The sequence below is a fragment of the Theropithecus gelada genome, chromosome 13 (genome assembly GCF_003255815.1).
Source record: "Theropithecus gelada isolate Dixy chromosome 13, Tgel_1.0, whole genome shotgun sequence".
Lineage (NCBI taxonomy): Eukaryota > Metazoa > Chordata > Mammalia > Primates > Cercopithecidae > Theropithecus > Theropithecus gelada.
The window spans coordinates 21,758,507-21,780,733 of NC_037681.1; positions in this window are offsets into that span (position 1 = coordinate 21,758,507).

Here is a 22,227-nt window from a genome sequence, read left to right on the forward strand (position 1 = left end):
GTGTCTTACTGCCATGCACATGCCTTCGTTATGCCAGATCTGTGATTGATTTCTTTCTGTGTTTAATTTATTTCACCTGTTCTGCTGAATGTGCTGTGAAGCCTTTCTCCCCTAATACTTATATTTCTCCTCTGCTTCCCTCCCTTCCCATGTAAATATTGACTTAGATGTCTTTATGTTAAAGTAAGGTCCTGCCCTTCACACACTCTAAAAAAACCCATGATGAATGTCCCCAGTGTTCCTCAGAAAGCAGAGACTGGAGCAGCTGGGATGCCTCTTCCCAGAACTGGAATCCACAGCACTGCCTCTCTGGCATCCACTCCTCACACCGCTGGGCCTTTGCCTTTGACATTCATCGTGTCTGCTGTGCTGCCATATCTTCCTTTCTAGGCTGTGAAAAATGGCTTTTGAAATTGAAAATGTGATACAACTACTCAGGCCAATGTGGCTGCACTAATAAATAAGTCAGCTACGATCTGTTTTTTCTTCTGGAGGTCTGTGAATATTTGATAGAGTCCTTCTATTTTAGATGGTTGAACCTGGATCTGGCTAAATGTGTATAGAAATGGATTGTCAGAAACCTTTTGTCACCTTGGGGTGGGTGGATGTGGAATTCAGTTTGGAACTTTCAAGCCTAACTTTCCTTACCATGCTTTCTATCTCAAGCTGAAATCTGCTTTTTGTCTCAAGTTAGCTTTCCGTAAGAATGAAGGGAGTCCCATTTTCCAATCCCAAGATCTAGACAGAAGTACAGCAGATTGAATGAAGAGTATTCCAGTGTTACTGCTTTATTGCTAATGAATCAATGAAAGACATGCTTTTAAAGCTATCAAAGTGAATAGAACTTGACAAGGATAATATAAAATGGACTTTGTAGCTAAATGAGAAATGTTGAAACCTCAAAAAGGATCGCAAGATACATCAGAAGCCCTGAGGTGCGTGTGCTGTGCACTGCAGGTCGAATTTAAATTCTGAGTAGGAAGAGCTTTCGTCCTGAGGAGCGGCTGGAAGCAGGAAGGGGAGTCAGCATGCTGCTGGGCCACTCTTCCTTTGCAGGTAAGAGCACCCACACACCAGGGTACCCGCACCCCGGGGCACCCTCATGCCAGAGCACCTGTACATCAGGACACCCACACACCAGGGCACCCACATACCAGGGCACCCACACACCAGGGCTCCCACGTACCAGGACACACACCAGGGCACCCACATCAGAGCACCTGTATACCAGAGCACCCCCAATTCTGGAGAGTTCTCCATGAACCGGGGCCACGTGTGAGCAGCTACAGCCTTGCCTGTGTAACTAGAGCTGTTTTCACACCTGCTTCCCTGGCAGCTTTTGTTTCCTTTCCATTCCAATGTTGTCAGGCTGATAGTGTTCTAGTGAATAAGAGAAAACTGTTACAGACTCACACAATCTTTTAAATTAGGTAGCACTCACTAGCTCTGCTTCTCAGAAAGAAAACCCTAAAGCTTTCTTTAGGTGCTCTGGTGTGTGGGGGTGCAGCAAATAATCCAGTTGTTTTTGCTTTAGAAATTGCCTGAGATACAAATCCTTCTGGCCCCAAAGATGCTGTTGTGAGACCTGCTTTGCCATTGCTCCTCAAGTTCAGCCAGTACTATGGCAAGTGTCAGTGTCCACCACTGGGGACCTTCCTGGAAGATCAAAAGTACTTTTTAATTTAAATATACATAATATTTCAAAATGTCTAGTGTCCTTCCAGTTACTTCAAGAATTTAGACTTCCCTGTTATCAGTGATAAATAATCCCTCAGGGCCACTTAGAGAGACTCTGAGAAGAATCGCAGGTACTGAAGTTTAACTCTTACAGGAGGAGGATAAGAAGAGTGTCCCTTGTGCAGGGACAGTCACTGAAGTTTGGGGAAGTCTAGAAATTTTAAAAGAGCAGGATTTTGGAAATGAATTCAGGTCAATGTTCAAACCCCATGGTGCCCTTTTGAGTCGCTCTGAGACAGTCCAGGGCCTGGCCTCCAGGACCTTGGCAGAGGGTGGGGCCAACGGGTCCCTCTTCTAACAGACTCTGGTGGGAACAGTATCAGTTTCCTTATGACTGACACACTAGTGAGTGAAGATCATGATTGAATTTATGGCGGAAGCATCTTATGTTTATGCAGTTCACATAGACAACGGGGATGGAATCGTAGGTGACTGGATGTGGCATCTTCAGAGCTTAGGATGCTTGTGAGTTAAGTGAGCTTGGTGGTCATGGGTTTTAGGGCTTTCTTTCTGAGAAGCAGAGCTAGTGAGTGCTACCTAATTTAAAAGATTGTGTGAGTCTGTAATAGTTTTCTCTTATTCACTGGAACACTATCAGCCTGACAACATTGGAATGGAAAGGAAACAAAAGCTGCCAGGGAAGCAGGTGTGAAAATAGCTCCAGTTACACAGGCAAGGCTGTAGCTGCTCACACGTGGCCCTGGTTCATGCAGAACTCTCCAGAATTGGGGGTGCTCTGGTATACAGGTGCCCTGGTGTGCGTGTGCCCTGGTGTGCGGGTGCCCTGGTGTGCGGGTGCCCTGCTGTATGGATGCTCTGATGTGTGGGTGCCCTGGTATGTGGGTGCCCTGGTATGTGGGTGCTCTGACGTGTGGATGCTCTGATGTGCAGGTTTATTTTAAGAAAGTTAGGTAAGAGCATCACTCAAGATGATTGAGTGTTTTTCTAATAATTCCAAAGGCACTTTAAGGTTTCAGAGAGCCTTGGATTGTTTAATATAGAGAAGTCATTGCAGAATATAAACCACAGAAGGTGTCTGAGGTGACTGTAATTTTAAACAAGTTCCTGATATTAATACACTGCAGTGTATCATTTAATTTTAATAGAAACAACTTTTACTATGATCTTTCCTTTTTTTCTTTCTCCTTGAAATGAAGACTTAACATCAAATTCAGCAAAACAGATGAAATCAATTAAAATATAAGGTGGCATCATGCAGGGCAGGCACGGCCTTCTGCCCCTGGGGAGCTGGAGCCCTCACAGAGTCCTGTGTGTGGCTGTGCTTTCTGAGGCTGAGCAGACGAGGTAGCTCAGTTCCTCAGGAATCAGACCCCTGGCAGAGCTGTGCCACCCCAGCCTCCAGGGTGAACAGCAGCAGCTCCCTGCCTCCCTGAAACTGGACGAGCTCCCCAGAGTTCAAGCTGCAGAGGTTCCTGCCTCCCCAGGGCATAGAGTCCCCACTGCACTGCTCCACACCTTGTGGGTCCCAGGCTGCACTGGCGTCTTGCCATTCCTGGGTCCTTGCTGCTGCTGCACTGGCCTCACAGGGCCTGGGCCACTGCCATGTCCCACCATCCCCGAGCTACCACTATGTGGCACCTCATCTCCTGGCTCTAATTGCTGCTGTGCCCTGTTGGTTTTGGGTCCAGGTTTGCAGCTGTGCCCTGTGTCCCAAGAGCTGAGCTTCTGGAGAACCTCTTATCTCCCAGGGCCATGACAGTGCTGTGTCCAGCTCCCCCGGGTCAGAACTAGAGCTAAAACCTGGCCCCCCAGGTCTGAGCTGCCAGTCTGCCTCAGAACAACAGATCCCAGCTTCGTGGACAATCTGAAGCCACCTGAGCCCCAGAGAGTGAATCTGCACCTTGAGCAACGGGTGCCACAATGGCTTCACATCACCCAGAGCCCAGGGCCCTGGCTCCACAGCTGCCCTGTGCACCTGTGCCCTGGATCTCAGTGCTACTGCAGCTGCCCGTGGGCTGTGTCAGACCCTGTGCTAAGAAAGATTCCCTCAGCTGAGACTCCCCTCTACAGAGAAGACAAAAGCAGTAGGATATGTAAAGCCATTGTCACCAGGGACCCTGGACTTATGCTGCCACCATCATTGTCCTGAATTCCTGCAGCCTATACCACTTAGACACACAGTCATTACTGACATTCATTACAACTGAAGAACCTGCACAGAGACTATACCCCTGCACCCTGCCCAGCTGGCACCCTCAGGCCCATCTATATGTGAAAATCTTCCCCTACAAAAGGCACTACTTAAAGATTAGAAGAGATAAGAATCAGGTAGCATAAAAAGGAACCAGACGGAAATCTCAAAGCTGAATAACTCAATGAAATAATAATAATAAAAAAAATAGAGGACTTCAATAGCAGACCTAGATTAAGCAGCAGAAAAAAAAATCTGTGAACTTGAAGATAGGTCTTTTGGAATGACTCATTCGGAGAGTTGAATAGAAAACAGAATAAAAATAGTGAAGAAAGCCTACGGCACTCACAGGAAGCAATCAGATGAAAAAAGTTCTGCATTATGGGACTCGGAGCAAAAACAGAAAAAAAGGACAGAAAGCTTATTTAATAAAATAATTATTGTAAACTTGGAAGTTTTCAGTCTTGGGAGAGATATGGTCATCCGATTTCTTGAAGCTCAAAGATCCCCAAACATATTCAACCCAAAGAGTTCTTCACCAAGGAACGTTTTAATCAAAGTGTCAAAAGTCAAAGGCAAAACAGGATAATTTTAAATGAAGCAAAAGTGTTAAGTCGCATGTAAGGGAACCTCCATTAGTTTGTCAATGGATTTCTCAGCAGAAAACTTGAAAGCCAGGAAAGAATAGTATGATACCTACAAGGAAAACAAACAAACACACAAAAACCGTTAGCCAAGAATTCTGTGCTCAGCAAAGCTGCCCTTCAGAAATGGAGAAAGTCAGTCTTTCCTAGATTAAAAAAAAAAAAAAAAAAAAAGGATTTCATTATCAGTATATTTGCTGTATCTAAAATGCTTAAGGGAGTACTTCAAGCAGCTAGAAAAGGGTAATCATTATCACAAATACACCTGAAGTTACCAAACTCACTGGTAGAAGTAAGTACATAGTCAAATTCAGCATACTCCAGTGTCATCATGGTGGTGTGTAACCCATACATATCTCCAGTATGAAGGTAAAAAGTCAAAACAGTAAAATTAAGGCCACAATAACTTTTAAGGTATTCACAATGTCAAAAGATGCAAATTGTGACATCAAAAACATAAACTGTGGAGAAGAAGTTAAAGGCTCGATTTTTTTGTATACAAAAAAAGTAAGTTATCAGCAACTTAAAATTGTAGATTATAAGATATTTTACATAAGCTTCATAATATCCACAAAACAACAACAGCAACAAAATGATAGCAGATATACAAAGGGTAAAAATAAAGGAATCAAAGCTGAGCACGACAGAAAATTATCACATTACAAAGGCAGACAAGAGGGGAGGAAAGGAACAGAGGGGATCTACAAACAACAACAAAAAAAGAGAATGGCATTGCTCATTTCTTACGCGTCAATAATCACCTTGAATATTACAAACAAGAAAATAAGAGAATGGCATTGGTAATTCCTTATCTATCAATGATCACCTTGAATATTACAAACAACAAGAAAATGAGAAAATAGCATTGATCATTCCTTCTCTATCAGTAGTTACCTTGGATATTCCAAACAACAAGAAAATAAGGAAATGGCATTGGTCATTCCTTATCATCAATAATTGCCTTGAATATTACAAAACAACAAGAAAAGAAAATGATATTGGTCCTTCCTTATTTATCAATAATCACCTTGAATATTACAAACAAGAAAATAAGAGAACGGCATTGGTCATTCCTTATCTATCAATCACCTTACCAACAACAAGAAAATGAGAGAACTACATTAGTCATTCCTTATGTATCAGTAATCACCTTAAATATAAATTGACTACATTCTCCCATCAAAAGACATATAGTGGTGAAGTGGACCGAAAAAGAGATGATCTCAACTATATACTGGCTATAAGAGGCCCACTTTATCTTTAAGGACACATATATATTGAAACTGAAGTTAGGGAAACAATATTCCATGCAAATGGTAGCCAAAAGAGAGAAGGGGTGGTTAAACTTACATCTGATAAAACAGACTTTAAACCAAACCGGTCACAAGAGACAAAAGGCCATTATCTAGTGAAAAGGTGCTAATTTATCAGGAGGACATGACAATCATAAACATATATGCATCCAACATTGGAGTACTTAAATACATAAAGCAAATATGAATGAACATAAAGGGATAAATACATAGCAATACAATAATAATATGGGACTTCAGCACTCCACTTTCAACAATAGATAGATCAACTACACAGAAAATCAATAAGAAAATACAGGACTTGAATTGTACTTTGGGCCAAAATGACTTATCAGATATATAAAGAACTTTCCATGCAACAGCAGCAAAATACACATTTTTCTCTAGCACACATGGAACATACACATGGATAGACCATATGTTAGGCCATAAAACAAGTCTTAACAAATTTTGTATTGCAATTCTATCTAGTATCATCTCTGACCACATGGAAGGAAACTAAAAATCAGTAACAGGAGGAATCTTGGAAAATTCATAAATAGGTAGAAATTAAACAGTATTGTCCTGAACAATCAATGGGTTACGGAATCAAAAGTGAAGTTTGAAAACTATCTGTCTTGAGACAAACAACAATGGAAATACAACATACCAGAACTTCTGGGATGCAGCAAAAACAGTTGTGAGAAGGAAATTGATAGTGATAAATACCTACATTAAAACAAAAGAAAGATCCCAAATGAATAGTCTAACATTAAGCCTCAAGAAATGAGATAAAGAATAGCAAAGTAAACCAAAAGTTTACAGAAGGAAGGAAAGAAGATCAGAACAGAAATAAGTCAAACAGACAACAGTAAACAATAAAAAGAATTAGTAAAACTAAGAGTTGTTTTTTAAAATATAATAAAATTGGCAAACTCTTTGTCTGTACTAGTCCGTTCTAACACTGCTATGAAGAACTGTCGAGACTGGGTAATTTATATAAAGGAAAGAGTTTGACTCACAGTTCCGCATGGCTGGGGAGGCCTCAGGAGACTTACAATCATAGTGGAAGGTGAAGGGGAAGCTGGCACCTTCTTCATAAGGTGGCAGGGAACAGAATTAAGGCAGGAGGAACTACCTACCACTTGTAGAACCATCAGACCTTGTGAGAACCCACTCAGTATCATGAGAACAGCATGGGGGAAACTGCCCCCATGATCCAATCACCTCCACTTGTTCTCTCCCTTGACACGTGGGGATCATGGTGATTGTGGGGATTATAATTCAAGATGAGATTTGGGTGGGGATACAAAGCCAAACCATATTATAATCTAAGAAAAAGAAGTTTCAAATAGAAAAAGAAGTGAAGGCATTACCATGGATACCTCAGAAATGAAAGGATCATAAGGGACTATTATGAACGATTATATGCCAGAAAATTGGACTACCTAGAGGAAATAGATAAATTTGTGGAAAAATACAACCTGCCAAGTTTGAGTCAGGAAAAAATAGAAAGACTGAACTGACCAAAACCAAATTGGGACATAGAAGAAGTAATCAAATCCTTTCAACAAAAGAAAGCATAGGACGAGATGGCTTCATGGTTGAATTATACCAAATATTCAGAGAATAAATAATATCAATACTTCTCCAACTCTTTCAACAAATAAATCTAGAGGGAATAATTACATATGCATTTTTAAAAGCCACCATCACCGTGACACCTAAGCTGAACAAAGATGTCACTAACAATGAAAACTACAGGCCAATTTTTCTGATAAACAAATTATGCAGACATTCTCGTAATGACTTTAGCAAGCCAAGTCCAACAGCACATCAGAAAGATTACATGCAATGACCAAGTAGGAGTCTTCCATGGCATGTGAGGCCGGTTTAACGTTTTCAGATTCACCAATGTGACACATCACATTAACAGACTGATGCAGAAAAATCATTTGACAAAGCCCAGTATCTATGATAAAAAATCTCAGCAGTTCACGTATAGAAAGCATGTTCACAATAAAGCCATTTGTGAAAAATTCCTGCTAGCATTATGATCAATATGAGAAAACAAACGCTTTAACATTGAGATCCTCCACGAGGCAAGGATGGCCAGTCTCATCACTTTTATTCCACATGACACTGGAAGTACTTGCATGAGCAATCAGACAAAAAATAAATAAATAAATAAAAGTTATCCGAATCACAAAGGAAGAAGTAAAGTTATCTGTTTGCAGGTGGCATGATTCTCTATGTAAAAACCCCAAAGATTTCACAGAAAAACTGTTAGAACCCATAATTAAATTCAGTAAAGTGTCAGGATATGAAATTAATATGCAAAAATTAATAGCATTGTTATACACAAATAATAACTTAGCTGAAAAATCAAGAAAATCCCATTTATTAATGCAAGCACCAGAAAAAAAATAAAATATTTAGCAATAAGTATAATCAAGGAGATAAAAGACCTATACAATGAAAACTATAAAACATTGATGAAGACAATTCAAAACATTGAATAAGATAGAAATAAATGGAAAGTCATTTTGGGCTCGTGTCTGGGCTCATGGTTATTAACATTGCTAAAACATCTATGAGCCAAAGTGATATATAGGATTCCACGTAATCCCTATCAAAATCTCAATGACATTTTTCACAGAAACAGAAAAAAACAATTCAAATGTTTATATGGAATCACAAAAGACCTTGAATGGCCAAACAGTTCTAAGAAAAAAAAGGTTGAAGGCATCACAATTTCTGATTTAAGATTATATTACTGTAGTAATCAAAACAGTATGATGTTGATATAAAAAGCAGACACATACACCAGTGGAGCAGAATACAGAGCCCGGAAATAAGTCTAAGCAAATGTATTCAACTAATTTTGGACAAGGGCATCAAGAGGATACAATGGAGAATGTATATTCTTTTCAATAAATGTTACTGGGAAAACTGGACTTCCACATGTGATAGAGTGAAATTGGGCCTTTAGCTTAACCATATAGGAAATCTACCAAAAATGGATGAAAGTCTTAACTGTAAGATCAGAAGCCATAAAACTCCTAGAAGAGAACATAGGAGACAAGCTCCTCGATATTGGCCTTGGCAATAATTTCTTGGCTGTCACACCACAAGCTCAGACTACAAAAGCAAAATGGATAAATTGGACTACATCAAACTGAAAAGTTTCTGCACAGCAGAGAAAACAAGACCAGCAGCAGTAGCCTGTGGATGGGGAAAGTATATTTGCAAAAGATGTATCTGGTAAGAGGCTAATATTCAAAATTTATGAAGAATTCATTCAAGTTAATCGGAGAAGAACAAGTAACCCAATTAAAAACTGGCAAGGCAGATACAGAAAGACAAGTGCCACATGCTCTCACTTATATGTGGTATCTAAAGCAATTGAACTCATAGAAGCAGAGAGTAGGGCGGTGCTTACAGAGGCTGGGGATTGGAGAATGGGGAGATGATGGTCAGAGGGCACAGACTCTGTTATGGAGTGGGATTTTTTTTTAAGTTCTCTTGCACAGTGTGGCAAAGATAGCTTTCTAATAGATTATTGTACATTTCAGAATTGCTAAGAATATTATCTTAAATGTTTTCGTTATAAAACCGTGAAGTATTTGAGGTCATAGATATGTTAACCAGCTTGGTTTCATTATCTCGTATTGCATTCATAAATCGTAACATTATTTTTGCCCTATAAGTTTATATAATTGTAAATTGTCAATTACCATTTGAAAATACATAGGATGGAATATTACTCAGTCTTAAAGAAGGAGGAGGTCCTGCCCTTTGTCACAACAGGGTTGAACCTGGAGGATGCTATGCCAGGGGAAAGAAGCCAGACATTAAAGGGAAATACCACATGACCTCACTTATGGGTGGAACCTGAGGAAAAGGTCAAACATACAGAGAAGGACAAACAGTGGCCACCAGAAGTGAGGAAATGGCGGTGGGGAGGAATGAGGAGCTGTAGGTTAGAGGATGCAAAGCAGTGCACAAGTAGGTGAGTCTAGAGGTCCAGTGCCCCACATGAGGACTAAAGGTCACACAATCATACTATGTTGGGGATTCCTGCTACGTTTTAGTTGCTCTTGACACACACACACAACAAACAAAACAAAAATATGGGTAATCAGGTGAAATGATGGATATGTTAATTTGCTTCACTATAGTAACCATTTTACTATGTATAACATCTTTTTGTATGCCTTAAACATACTATTATTATTAAAAAATAGTAACAAAAATCTACTGGACATCCACAGGACATTCACAATTTGAATCAACAGCAGCATTAACCTTCAAATTATGTTAAATAAAACTTTTTATTTAAAAGTCTTCATTTTAATATGCTAAATATTAAGTTACTCTACTAAAGTCTGACTACTCGAGAGATTTCTTGCATAGCATATTTATTTCATAATATTAAAACTTCATTTCTTCATTCATGAACTTTATTATCAAAGTAGAGTTTTTGTCCTTTTTTAAGTCAAGAGTGTGTGATAGGAAGCTGAGCTTTCCTCTCCTCTCTCCCTTCCTCCTGTCCTCCTCTTGCTTCTTCCCTCTCCCTCCCTTCACCTTCAAAGCACCCATGCATTTGCGCATATTTTTATTTATATCCTTAGGTTTGAAGTTTCCTGCTTTCCTCTAATATCTTGGTGTTAGTCATTCAAAACCCTTAATAACCTACCATACCTCCAAACCAGAATTGTTTTCTAAGGTGAGTTATTGTAAATATAAATCACAGAAGGAAAGACTCATCTGGCTTACTTGAGATGGACATGCTACCTTTCTTTTCTTGCAGATTTACGGTAAATAAATGTCAGCTGTTTTAATATTGATGTGTGTTTTGCTTAATCTCAATGGAGAAACTTTTTGTCTTGTGGCAAAAAGTAACACATTAGATCAGATAGTAAATTTCGGAACAGGATATGATGATAGAATAAATGACAGAAGTAGACAGTAGGGTGTGGCGTACAGGGATAGGGTGAAGCTGTGTTTTTTTAAATTAACACATAATTGTGCATATTTATGGGGTACATGATGATGCTTCAATGCATACAATATATAGTGCTCAGATCAGGGTAATTATATTCATCATCTCCAACATTTAATTTTTCTTTGTGTTGGGAACATTCAATATGCTCTCTTCTAGCTATTTGAAAATATACAATATATTATTGCTAACCATCATCGTTCTACAGTGCTATAGAACACTAGAAGTATTTCTCCTATGTAGCTGTAATTTTGTATCCTTAAAAAAATCTCTCCATGTCTCTTTTACCCTTTCCCCTTCCCAACCTCTAGTAACCACTATTCTACTCCTTAGTTCCATGAGATCAGCTTCCACATGAGTGAGAACATGCAGTGTTTAACTTCCTGGGCCTGGCTGACTTCACTTAAAGTAATGTCCTACAGAATGTACCACTCTGCCACAAATGGGTGTGTTTCATTCTGTGTGTGGCTGAATAGTGCTCCACTGTATGTATACACCACATTGTCTTTATTCATTCACCTGTTGTGGGACACTTAGCTTTCTTCCGTATCTTGGCTATTGCAAATATTGCTACAATTAACATGGGGTACAGATATATCTTTGACATACTGATTTTCTTTCCTTTGGAGAAATGCTAGTGGCGGGTTTGCCAGAATCTTATGGTAGTTCTATTTTTAGTTTTTTGAGAAAGCTCCATACTGTTTTCCATGGTGGCTGTACCAGGTTACATTACCACCAACAGTGTGAGTTTCCTTTCCTCTCCACCCTCACCAACATTTGTCATTTTTGGTCTATTTGGTAATAACCATTCTCACTGGGATAAGATAACATCTTATTGTGGGTTTTATTTGCATTGCCCAATGATTAGTGATTTTAAGCATTTTTTCATATCTTTAGTGATTTATCTTCTTTTGAGAAATGTCTGTTCAGACCGTATGCCTATTTTTCAGTAGGATTTTTTCTTTTTTTTTTTTTTTTGCTGTTGAGAGATTTGAGTTCCTTGTATATACTAGTATTAATCCTTTGTCAAATGAATACTTTGAAAATATTTTCTCCCATTCCGTGGCTTGTCTCTTCACTCTGTTGTTTCCTTTGCTGTGCAGAACCTTTTTAGTTTGATACATCCCATTTGTTTATTTTTGCTTTTGTTATCTGTGTTTTCGTGGTCTTATTTATACAATTTTTTCTCAGACCAGTGTCCAGAACCATTGCCTCTATTTTTATCATCTAGTAGTTTTATAGTTTTGAGTCTTACATTTAGATCTTTGATCCATTTTGAGTTGAATTTTTATACAAAGTGAGAGATGGGTCCAGTTTCCTTCTTCTGCAAGTGAATAGCCAGTTCTCCCAGCACCATTTATTGAAGAGAAAATGTTCTCAATGTATGTTCTTGGTGCCCTTTGTTAAAAAAAAAAAAAAAAAAAAAAAAGTATGTTGTCTGTAGATACATAGATTAATTTCTGGGATACTTATCTTGTTTGATTAGTCTGTCTATTTTTTGCCTGTACCATGTCATTTTGTAATATAATTTTAAATCAGGAAGTGTAATACCTTCAACTTTATTCTTGTTTCTCAGGATTGCCTTGGCTACTTGGGGCCTCATGTGGTTCTGTGCAGATTTTAGGATTTTCTTTTTTATTTCTGTGAAGAATGTCATTGGTATTTTGATAGGGTTTGCATTTAATTTTTAAATCACTTTGGGGAGTATGGTCATATTAACAGTTTTGATTTTTCCAGTCCAGGAACATGTTATGTCATTCCATTGTGTCATCGTCAATTTTTTCTACCAATTTTTTATGGTTTTCCGTGTAGGGATCTTTCACATCCTTGGTTAAATTTATTCTAAGGTGTGTGTGTGTGTGTGTGTATGTGTGTGGCTGTTGTAAATGGGATTGGTTTACTGATTTTTTTCAGCAAGTTCATTGTTCGTATTTAGAAACACTATTGATTTCTGTATGTTGATTTTGTATTCGGTAACTTTACTGAATTCATTTATCAGTTCTAAGAGTTTTTTGGTAAAGCCTTTAGGTTTTTCTATGCAAGATCATGTCATCTGCAAAAAGGGACAATTTGACTTCCTCTTTTTCAATTTGGATGTCCCTTATTTCTCTTGCCTGAGTGCTCTAGCTAGGACTTCCAGGACTATGTTGATTAAGAGTGGTGAGAGTGGGCATCCTTGTTTTGTTCCAGTTTTCAGCTTTTCCATTCAGCATAATGTTAGCTGCAGGTTTGTTATATGTGGCCTTTATTGTTTTGAAGTACTTTTCTTCTATACTTATTCACTGAGAGTTTTTGTCGTGAAGAAGTGTTAAATTTTATTAAATGCTTTTTTTCTGAATCTATTTAGATGATCATATGGTTTTTAATTTGCCATTCTGTAAGGAATGTAATTTATTTATTTTTGCATACTGTGAATAATGGAATCATGATTATATCTAGAGTCTACTCATTTCACCATTTGGGGCTGTATGAAGACAAAATTGTTTTTTTAAAATGAGCAAAATAGTTGTATACATTTTTATTACACATATGAATACATACAATAATCTGAAAAATGGATTCCATGGATTTGAATTTATTTTTGTATTATGGAAGTTTTCGTCTTTCAACAGGCTTTGTAACATAATGAATATCTGCTTTACACATTTATTCATAACTATTTCATTTTTTCTCTTTCATTTAAGTGATGCCTCCATCAACACAAAATGTACAGTGTGCAGAAATAGTGTTTGATAAATGAATACAAGCTCTGGTCTCCCTGCTTCTCTCAGACCCTCACAGTTTAATCTGAGCTTCCCGTGCCGACTTTCAATATTGTTTATATATTGCCATGATATGGTGGAGGGTGAAAACTGTGTTAGAAACTAGGACTTCTGCTTGGGGTTTTACTTGTGGGCGGGTTCTGCACTGGACTAACAGACATTGGAAATCTTCTTGTCCAAGGCTGATAGCCAGCAGCCAGGATGAGAGTGCACAGGAAATGCTCAGTTTGTCTTTTCACAGCCACTTAATGTGACTTTCTGATATTCCAGTTGACTTTTTTTAAAAATGAAATCTGCATTTTCGACTTGGAAACTGTTGGAAAACGATTCGGTTTATGATTTTAGGAAACAATTACTCATCTACTTCCAGTGCTGAAGGGGAGATCCATACACCTAGGATAAGTGTCTAGCCTTTCCATCTTCAGAGAAAATGTTATACAGCAGGGAATCGACCTTGAATAAACGACATATACCTTTTATGCAGAGGGCATTTTCAGAAAGTACCAAAAGTGAGATGAGACAGTTGATTCTTGAGATAAGCTAAAGGATTTGCTATTCATTCATTCATTTTTCTAAATCTTCTAATGAATGATTTCCCAAGAAAATTCTGCGTGGTTCTCACTACTTAGCTCCTCTGCAGAGCATCCTTCTTTACGCTGATTTCGAAAGTCATTGGCCTTTACCAGAAGCCTTTATGATAAACGACAAGATGAAGTTTGTATCTGCATGTCCTGCACACGTGCTTTTGAACTCAGTGTCCATTATGGTACCTTGTTTCTTTTGTATAAAGGTCTCTACATCCTGATTTGAGAATTCCTTCCCACGGAAATGTGTCTCTTCTGGTAAATAGACACAAATATACAATTTTGGATAAATTTGGCGTTGGAAATTAATAAGTTCATCATGGTCATCTCTCATCTGAGGCAAACCGTAGCGCCAAACCGTAAAGCCAAATATGAAGGTCAAGTTTGTGACTGCCTTAATTTAACTTTGTATGTAATATTTGTCATTCTAAGTAGTCCTTAATGTTCCATGTGTTAAATTTAGCAATTATAACATGCATATAACTTATGGCATTTCACCTTTAATTCTTTTGAGGTGAAACTGGAAACCTCAACCACTTCTGGTTGTCCTGGTGTTGAGTAGGGCTTGGAGGATTTCTGATGAGCTGTGCAGTAGACTCTGCAGTCAACAATACATCATTGCCAAGTTAATGTGACCTCTCATTATCATCAAGAGAATGCCTTTAAATACCTCTTTAATGTTTTATAACATGTTATCTTCATGTAATTTAATATATAAAATATTTGAAGGTGGTGTTCACAAGGTTGTAATAAAAATTCTTGCAGGCCATACATCCACTTAACATTTGTAGGGAGCAAGTCTACTTCTTATTGATTGTAGAGTTCCTGATAATAAGAGTTACAGGCAAAAGAACTCATTCATCTTAAATTCTTGGCCAAAAAACTTAAAAGCCATATGTGCCTGTCTTATTTTTCTTGCCTATTTTACAGGATATGAGCAATGAAAGTACTCTGAGTCTGTGAGTCTCCGGCTTCCTTGACTGCTTCCCCTGAGTAAATAGGCTGTCACTTATCACGGACATGGACATCCCAAATTCATGGATGACATTCTTTGGAGCCATTTGGTGAAGTGACAACATAATTTTTTGCATAATTTTTTCTAGCAAACTCTGAGAATAAACTCAGAGTTTAAAAATAGCAATATGGTTTTCTAAGTTGAATAAAACTAACTCTTATATGTGATAAAGAAGATAAATTTTCATTTTTCCTTTCAGATTAATAATATTTTACATAATAAAATCTTTTTTTGCATTACAATTTTTCCAGCTAGAAAAATTCAAAAAGAACTGTAACACTGCTGAAATTATTTTAAGAAATGACAATTAAAGTTTTCTTTTTGATACATCATCACAGTTAGGCTGGTGGAAACTCCATCTAGATAGCTCGTCCATCCTTTCAACATTTGTTCCCCCCACCCAAAAACTCCTGGAAACAATTTAAAAGAATGTTCCAGGCCCATATTTTTGGAGTAACCTGAGAAAGTCTTGTGCCCAAGTCATAAAGCATGTGTTTCTTGACAAGAAGCTTGATTCATTTGCTGCAGTACAGTGTTGGAGATTAAAATCTCTGTGTAGAGAAGCATTTTTCATAGCCCTTCTTAAGTCGGTCATCACTGGGTACTCTGCAGAGGTGAAGAAAATCTATTGAAAAGTTAGGCGTTCACATTGGCACCGCCAATTTAGAGTTTCATTCGCCGCAGATAGCTAAATCCTGCAGCCTGTCATCAATACTATAGTAGTTTTTCTATAGTTTTGACTAAATGGTAATAAAAACAAATTTAATGACCTTTGTTTTATCAGGTAACACAACGTAAATTCAAACAATGATTATAGGATTTATACAGTCAACAGGAGCCCCAGACAAGACACAGCCTCGGGCCAGACTGTAATGTGCCTTGCTACTGAGATGCAGTCAGCTCTCTGTGGGGTTGACGCAGGTTTCCAATTGTAAGACATTCTGGTCTGTTAAGATTATATAAGCGCTGTCTGATTTATTCCTGAGTTAATTCGCTGACGTTAGTTTTAATCAGAAGATGTGTTTTGACTGGCAGTTCTTGGTGTCTATGTTCGGCTGGCGTTTCTTTCTTGGTAGAAACGTTTAGGTGCTGGGGCGCTGCTCTTGGTAGAGACGTTTAGGTGCCGGAGCTGCTCTTGGTAGAAGCGTTTAGGTGCTGGGGCGCTGCTCTTGGTAGAGACGTTTAGGTGCTGGGGCGCTGCTCTTGGTAGAAACGTTTAGGTGCTGGGGCGCTGCTCTTGCTTATCAGGATGTAAAAAGGCCATTTAAGTTCCAGAGTCACACTCGGGATGGATTCAGCTACACCCTGGCCTGCGGTGCGCAAGCTTCGAGTTGTTTTGGCAAATCCATTTGACTTCCATCTCTCAGATTATGTATTTTAGTGATACCGTTGGAGTCCATGGATCGTTAAAGTGAGCTCTTTTTGAAAATGAGCACAAACGTGGGACACACTATTCATTTCCCTCAGTTTAAAGTTCCAGAGAAAAGGCAGAAACTCTCCTGTTCTTCTAGTTCACACCTTTATGAGGGGCCCGTTTAACCCACTGGCAGATCCTTTTTCTTTTGAGCTCTTCACCTAATGGGAAAATGTTTACATTTACTTTCACCCATGTCCTAGGCTAACAGCTTTTCTCTAAACTATCAAATACACATTCTCGTATAGATTTTAATATAGTCTCTGCTACATTGTTTCACAAAACAATAAGTTGAACTGTAAACTTAAAGTTTCAGAAACCTTTTGTTTTAAAAATAAAATAAAATTAGAGCTTATTTAATCAGATAAGCTCTCTCTCTATATATAGATATATAGATATATATAACCTGTATATGTGTGTGTGTGTGTGTGTATATATAGATAAATATACACAACATACATACATACACAAGTTGATAGGTTTGACAGCATGCATTTAGTCTGTAACACCAAGTACACAAATACAGTCAGAGCCACGGATGCCTGGAATTGAGTTTGCGGAAGGCATGATTTCAGATCACCCAGCTGCTGTTTCGACACCATGCAAACTACCTGAAAAGAAAAAATTCTCTCTTGATGTAGGCAATTTTCCCTTAAGTTTTGTCCCGTTATCTTTTGATCATGTGTCAAAAGATCATGTGTCATCGTGGTGGTAAGCAAACCTCGATTCTGTTTCTAGGTTGCCTGTTCCGGAGGCAGTGAGGCAGTGAGGCAGTGGGCAGGGACTGAGGGAGTGACTGAGCGGAGTTGTGGGGTCGGCTGCGGGTTTGCACTGTTAGGCGGGTTAGCCATCCTCCACTGTGGAAGCTGAGTGTAAGCTGTGGAAGAAGCTGAGACGTGTGTTGGCTGAGTGTACCTGATACCATCCTCTAAACCACACTAGAGCAAACGCCCACTCACCTTCCCTCCAGTTTCAGAGCTAAATACCGCCCAGAGCCCCATGCCCCGTGCCTGCCCCTTCTCTCCTGAGTTCAGTGAGAACCATGCTTTTGCTTTTCTCTACAGTTCAGCCACATATGTGTCCCCAAACATCACATTGTTTAGTTTCGCTTGGTTTTGAACTTCACAGTAATTAAAATCATACCATATGTCTTCGTTGCCTTACATTCTCTGCTCAGTGTCTAGTCAGACATGCACAGGTGTTGACGTGGCACGTGGTCTGAATTTTGACCCTGAGGTCCAGAATTTTCACCCGTGGGGTGATGAGTATGCCTTACACATGGGGTTGTGATGTGGTTTAAATAAGTCCATAAGGACTATGAAGGTTGTCTGACCTGTAAGAAATGCTCAGTAATTTTAGTCATTATTAATTCAAATAAATAATAAAATCTAACTCAATATTAAGACTTGGTAACAAATATTATCATTATATAACACTATCCACATGCATATGTGAATAAATATTTAACAAATGTCTTAACTTTACAAATTCTAATTAATTTTCAAGAAAACACAATTATGTTCATGATAACACAGTTGTGTTCCAAACCTTGATTACATTACCTTTACATGACCTCAGATAACCCTATAATTACTTTATCTTGAAAAAGCAAATATAATGAAACAAAGTATCACCTCATTATAACATTTTGTAGGAGTTTGAATATTTATATGGATTAAAATGCATTATGCTATATTTCCACGTTGTATAATGAGGCAGTGGCTGTATTACCATAGGGATTAACTAGAATCACTTTTCAGCTACAATCAACAAACCTTGCCTAATCTGACCAAATTCATTTTATTTAGGGGCGTTGAATTTTTGAATTAAAATCGAACTTTCATGATTTTATCACCCATTTTACCACTTTTTAAATTTTTTTAAGGCTAAACGTGTCCGTCAGGTGAAAAACATTTCACAGATTTAGCTGGAAAGTATTTGTAATTACCTTTCATTTAATAACTGGGAATGACTCTCCTTCCTCCTCCCTTTCACTGAACCAAAATTGCTTAAGAAGGTTGGTTTTAAGCCAACATTTCACAGGGTTCGCACTTTTGTAATGTTGTTTGTAACCTTTAGCTGTTAATAACTACATGGAGCTCCATGATGTGCTCTTTCTCTGCTGTCTTTGTTTCTTAAGCTACATTTAGGACCCGCACAATGATGACTTAAAATTCCGTGAAAGTTTTGATAACGCTTGAACTAAATTAGCTTAAAGCCATTTCAAGTCAGTATATTTAAGAACCTTGAGCATTCTGGAAATGGTGAAATTATGGTTTACTATAAATTCAGTTATCAGTAGTTTTAATGACCCAGGTTATTGCCACAAACAGAGGAAAGAGGAAGCAAAATCTAGGAAACCAATGAACAAAGAAACAGCGATTTCACACAGTGTTTTTCTACCTGAAGGACTCTGGTGGGACATGAGGAAAGGCTGGACTTCCCTTTGGCCGTCATATGCTTAACCCGAGTGTTGGCTCCAGAACTGAGGGAACCTAATTGTTACCCACAGCAAGAGGAGGGAGAAAGTGGAGGCAAGAAAATGAAGAATAAACCAACAAGCATGTCTCACCACATTAAAATTATTGTTTTCCTGCTGTTTAAACTCCTGAGTTTTAGTTAAGGAAGGATTTCCGTATCTTCTTTAAGGATTTTAATTTGATCCTTTAATTTTCTGCAAAAACTGCAGAAAGTGTATGCCAATGTTTGCTATTTACCTAGACTGCTGCTGGCATTTTAATTTCATTACTTGAGAATTTGTAACATTGTATGTTTGCACACACAAAAATTATGTGCCAGCTTCTTAGGGCCTCACTGTCTCCACTGCCTCAGTGCCCACAGGCCTCCAAACTTGCGGGACCTGCAGAGCCTGGAGCTCTCCCAGTCAGAGGCAAGTAAGAAGCAGCGAGCTCTGGGATCCCTGCTTCTCCCAGGTGGAGGTCCCTGGGTGGCTTCAGAGCTCAAATCAAAACGGAAGACGTATTGACTCAGGTGTCCAGGACCCTCTTCGGGGTCTGTGAAATGTTTTAATGAGGCGGACTTCCCTCCAAGTAAGCACTGCTCCCCGTGGGTGTGCTGGGTGAGGAGGCCTGGCACGCAGACAGACGCTGGGCTGCAATTCATCGTCATCTCATTAAACCCCAGGTCCTGCAGAAAAGCCCGAGTCCAGGGAGGCTGCTGACCCACGGGCTCAGCACTGTCCCATGTGAGTTTTTCTGCCATCTGGAGGTGGCTTCTGACCAATTCTAGAGCAAAATAGACCTCACTGCATTCGTTCCAGACAGGAAATGGCAGTTCCATTCTGAAAACTCTAGATACCACTATTTTCAGGGAATTTGGTTATGCATTTTGGTGCCTGGATCTGGACAGTCATTTTTGTCTGCTGTTCTGTGGGATCTCAGACGCACATGTGGCTTGTTGATAAAACAAAATGCTGCTTTCTGCTTTAGGTTAGAAGAGTCAGATGCGTCTTCACTGACCTTCATCAAACAAAGAGATTAAGTCATTTACTGTGAGGGATTACCATGCATATCATTTTAAAAACACGTTACCTCGGCCGGACGCGGTGGCTCACACCTGTAATCCCAGCACTCTGGGAGGCCGAGGTGGGCAGATCACCTGAGGTTAGGAATTCAAGACCAGCCTGGCCAACATGGCAAAACCCTGTCTCTACTAAAAATACAAAAAAATTAGCAGGGTGTGGTGGTGCACATCCGTAATCCCAGCTACTCGGGAGGCTGAGGCAAAAGAATCACTCGAACCCAGGAGGCAGAGGTTGCAGTGAGCCAGGATTGCGCCATTGCACTCCAGACTGGGCGACAAGAGCGAGACTCCATCTCAAAACAAAACAAAACAAAACAAAAAAACAAAAACATCATCTCCTGCGCTGGACTTGTTCGATGACGACACTTTCCATAAGTAGCTAAAGTTTGTTTTGTAAAAATCAATGCATCTAAATGCACAGAGATTTTTATTTTCTGTAGGTCCATTCAGACCATGGGGTAAAATACTCTGATAAAAACAACCTTATCTCTATCCTGTTAGACAAGCTGAAGCTAGGTTTCTGATGCGCCAGGCAGGTGTTTAATAAAGTTGGTGCTTCTTAAACTAAACATTGAGAATTATGATGATTAATTGACTTGGACCTTGTTTTTTGTCATATGCAATTTTCTGCACTTTTATAGCATCCATATTATATGATCTATATAATCACTACCACATGTGTAATTTCACATGGAATCCACATATTCTGTGTGTACTTTTTTCTGTTAATCTTTGATTCCCTTAAATTTTAGGGTTGTAATGCTTCTGAGGCCCCAGCCCAGAGTCCATTCTTCCAGATAATCAATAAATGTTTTTGGGATGCAGCCCACCCTGGTGTGGCTAGAGTGGGGAAGAGCAGCATGCGCAGAGCGGAGAGACAGAGACAGAGAGACACAGAGACAGTGAGAGACAGAGAGGGGGCAGTTTGAACACAGGGAGACAGCGCAGGGGAGAAGAGCTGCCACCACTGCATGGTCCACGGCAGCTTTGCCTTGGACAGTTTCAGTGCAAATGAGAACTTTATTTGGATCACTTAGCATCAGTACCATTGCTGTACAGAATCGGTACCATTACGTACAGTGATCTGAAAACTATAGTTTCCACACGATTTGATATTTGCTAAACACAGAAGTAATATTTAGAATTGACATTTAATCTGTATATAGTTTGTCAAGAGCGTTCCCACTTTCAAAGAACAGGTTATTACTTGTTTTCCACTATTTAAACAAAGACTTAAAATGGAAACAAACCTATATGAAGGCAAAAATTGGGGAAAAAAGCCTTAGCTTTTGTACAGATTTGTTTGGTCTTATTTAATGGGGCTCTCTCTGACGATGGAAAGGTTAAGTGAAAACATGCTGGATGGATTGTAGCCAAACTTTCTCATACAAAGTTTTTCAATTTGTTGTCTTAATAGTCTAGGTACAGTCATTTTGATTAGAGCCGTCTGTGTACGTTGTTTGTGGGAATGAGGGAAAATGCTAAGTGACTTTGGGAATTCCTTGTTTGTTGCACATTTAATGAAAAATGTGCATCAGACTTTCCATGTCCTGTAATGAGACCCTTTATTAGGAGGAAGTGACATTTGTTTTCCACATTAAACAAGTCTTCTGTGACTGGAAAGCAACTCTCTTAATGCACGTAAATCAATCTAGCTTTCCGTATGAAGCAGCCGCCTGTTGCTATGTGTTGACCTTTCCCACACCCCCGTGGACACATGCACACACACATCCATGTGTACACACAGGCACACACATAACAGATTCACAGACTCAGACTCGCAAATACCCATGCATGCCACCCACACCCACGCATGCACACCCATCTGCACCTGCACACACAAACACACATCTACTCACGTGGACAAGGACACACACACACACGGCCACTCCAGCTGCTGCAGGCACTGTGCTTAAATGACTGTCATAACAAAGCATAATGTCGCTGAGATTTCTCTTAACACTGTTGCCACTTTTGCCACCCTGCAGCGGACCAGACAGGGATGTTGTTCGTAGGCGATGCTGTTCTCCAGGTCAGTATTGTACATGTTAATCCTTAACTTGATTGCATTTTTATTTT